Source organism: Pygoscelis adeliae, unplaced genomic scaffold (genome assembly GCF_000699105.1).
Source record: "Pygoscelis adeliae isolate BGI_AS28 unplaced genomic scaffold, ASM69910v1 Scaffold63, whole genome shotgun sequence".
NCBI lineage: Eukaryota > Metazoa > Chordata > Aves > Sphenisciformes > Spheniscidae > Pygoscelis > Pygoscelis adeliae.
This window is the reverse complement of record NW_008824414.1, coordinates 841,464-845,017: the sequence shown is the minus strand read 5'-3', so window position 1 is coordinate 845,017 and position 3,554 is coordinate 841,464.

Sequence of the window (3,554 nt, the reverse complement as noted above, 5' to 3'; positions counted from 1 at the left end):
CGTATCATCATCACAATCGTTAAGCTCTATACAATCGAAACACTCCCTAACATACAGAGCCACCCCGCTGCCTCTCCTTCCTCGCCTGTCTCTTCTGAAGAGTCTATAGCCATCCATTGCAGCACTCCAATCGTGAGAGTCACCCCACCATGTTTCTGTGATGGCGACTCAGTCATACCTCTCCCGCTGCACAATGGCTTCCATCTCCTCCTGCTTGCCGCCCATGCTGCGTGCATTGGTGTAGATGCACTTGAGCTGGGCTATCGATTTGGCCCCCGGCATCGACATGCCACCCCTAGGCTCATCTCTAGTGAGCCTGGTTTTATCCCCTTCCCCCTTCAAACCTAGTTTAAAGCCCTCTCAATGAGCCCTGCCAATTCATAAGCAATGACCCTTTTCCCCCTGTGAGATAGCTGGACTCCATCTGTCGCCGGCAGGCCCGGTGCCGTGTAAACCTCCCCATGATCAAAAAACCCAAAATTCCTCCAACGGCACCAGCCCCTGAGCCACGTGTTTATCAGGAGTGTTTTCCTGTTCCTTCCAGTGTCCTTCCCTGCCACTGTAGGGATTGAGGAAAACACTACCTGTGCTAGTCACTTCAGGTCATCAAAGGCAGCCCAAATTCCTGTCCCCACTTTTACCTGGCAGGGGGTAGGCAAGACCACCGCTCCCCGTTCCAGTCTGGTGGGTACCCAGCTGTTACAATGAAGGCCCCAGTGTCTGGCTATCTACACCATTCCAAATTTGCAAAGCCAAAGAGGTGGAAATCAAGATCTACCTTCTTCTCCAGCTGTATGGGACCCGGTGATCTGGGACAGTTTCCAGTTCCCCATCTAAAACACTTCCTACCCTATGCTTTGGGTCTTTGATTTGGGTTGTGTTTGTTAGCCATTGCTAGCTGGGGACAGCGTGACACCTTCCATACTGGCACCTTTGAGTGATCCCATCCCTGTCTGGATTCTCGCTGTTCTCAAAGAAGAGGATGGTGAAGGTCCACCAACCCCCATATGCATTTGTCACTCTTTGTGATGCCACTAGCTGCTCCCAGCCTGGGGTTGCTCGGCCACCATGGAGAGAGGACCCCTGTCGCTCTCTGCAGAGAGAAGGGCATCTGCCTGGTGCTTCTCACCGTTGTTCTCTGCTTGTGGCAGAGCTCCCTGGGCCTCATTCAGCAGGGAAGGGGGTGAGCTACCTTGATGGCCTCCAGAAATGAAAGGTGGACTGGGAATGGAGACCACAATGAGATGGCAAAGAGAGGAGATGGGAGATAACTCACCAACGTGTGCTTCTGCAGTCAAGACGTGCCCAGCCTGTTTGCACAAACCCCGCAGCAGGCTCAGGGCTCAGGTGACAGCAACTGAAGACATGAGCTGGCTGGCTGTAGCTCGGGAAAACCCTGCCACTCCTGCCTGCGGCTGGGACGGGGGATGCTGGAGGAGAGGGGATGCCTTAACCAGACACATAGGGCAGGAGAACACATGTCCAGGAAGCCCCCCTGATGCCCACACAGCAGGCAGACATGGCGGTTGTGAACCTCGCTGCTGCTCTTGGAGATTTTGCTGAACCTTGCCACAAGATGGAGCTGGGTAATGCTGAAGGGAAGCTGCTTTCTTCCTGCCCGCCACCATGGCTTGTCCCACGGAGCTCTGTTATGAGCACCAACAAGTCCCCATCTTGCCCCGGGCTCACTGGAAACTCTGGGAAAGGCTGCTGACACTGCTGACATCTCGAGGTATCATATTCAAAGCATCTTCTCTGTAGAAGCTGCTCCTGTCTCTGTACCACTGCAATGCACGGTTGCTGGAAACCATGTGGGTGGTTTTGCTTCTCCTTCTTTTTTGGTTTTGTGCTCCATGTTTGCCAACAGGAACACTGGAGAAACCGCTCTGCTTCGGGAAGCATTGAGAGCAAATTTGCTTTGTGTCTGGAAAGTTCCATCTGCCCAGCCAGCCTGACCTCCCATGTTGGTGAAGGAGTGGAAAACGGCAGAGAAACCTCTGAATGAACCGGAGACTTTGGCTTTCTAATGCTCAGCTCTTGACTGAGCTTTGAGATCTTGGAAATGCCTCGTTGAAACAAATGGGGAGGCAGAAGCATCAAGGAGACATCAGGATGGGAAGGGATGGCTGTGCCCGATACCAGGTGTCTCCTGTGTACTTAGGACCACGCTCCCTGAGCTGGGGTTTCTTTCATTTGCTGGAAAAGAAACTCCTCCAGAAAAGGGAGCAAGTGGAGTCTTAGTGCTGCCTTGTGCTGCCTTGCAGAGCACGTCCACTGCTACTCCAGGCCAGCTTGGAGAGATGGGCTGGCAGAAAACCATTGCTGTCACCTGTAGGGTTAGTCCCTGCAATGCTCTGCCGATGTGGCTGGGCTCGGCACTGCTCCCTAACCTGTGACTGGTTTCTGCCCAAGTTTTCCTCCATAATCGGATTTCTTCATCTATTTATTTCCTGGTTTCAACCATCACATAATTCTCAGCCTGTTGTCTCTCTAGGGACTTGTATCACCTGTGGGTGAGCAGGGCAGCTCCCTGCCAGTGCTGCTGGGGAGATGGCCATGCTTCCATCCCTGTCCTGAGCCTCATCTGGCAGAGGCTGTGGGGCCTGTGCCAGGGTCCCCCTTGGCTCCCAGCTCATCATCTTGTTGCTTCCACCACAAGCCCTGGCCCTCAGATGCTGCAAGGTCTTGCCCCTGTGGCTCCCCTAGATCTTGCCCCCCTTCACTCCCCCAAACCCTGCCTGCCTGTGACCCTGGGCTCCATAACTACCCCCAGCCCTGGGGCTCCTCAGCGTTGACTCCCACCCCCTCCCCACCCAGCCTCTGGGGCATCTTCATGACTCCCCATCTCTGTCCCAGCTCCAAGACCCCATGTCATGTCCCTGCCCTGGCTCTGTGTCACCCTGACATAGCCCCATGGTGACCTGCGGCACCCACAGCACTTCATAAGGGACAACTCCCTCCATGAGGGATGTTGGTGGACCATCTGCCAGGGCTCTGTGAGCACCAGCAGGTCTTAGTGGCCCCGACCAACCTCACCCTCTGCTCATGGCTCTGTAGGCTCCATTTAACGTCAGCCGCAAGCACCTAGGCTTGGTCTTAGGCTGTAACTTTACCTGTGTCTATCTCTGTCCCTTTCTGACCTCCCTGTGCATAGGTGGACCTTGGACCTATGCTGCAGGTAGCCTTGTCCCCATTCCTGTCTCCCAGATGGACCTTGGACCTATACTGCAGCCTCGTCTCCTGTTCAGTCTCCATCTCCTGCTGCTCCTGGGCTCCCCCAGGCTGAATCATACTCCTTAGCTCACCTTACCTGGGGCTGTCACCGGAGGCTGCCCATGCTGCCACCACCTCCTCCCTTGCGTGTTCCTTTAAGGAGGGCACCCATGGCTCATCCTGCCCCTGGCTCTTGTTGCTTTTTGGCATGGAGCTGGGGTGGAAGGGGGTGCCGTCGCTCTGCTGAGCACAGAGTCTTCAGCACAGCAAATGCTCAGTTACACACTGGACCTGTTTCGATACTAGAGATGAGTTATTTTTTTCCTTTTCAGCTTGAGCAT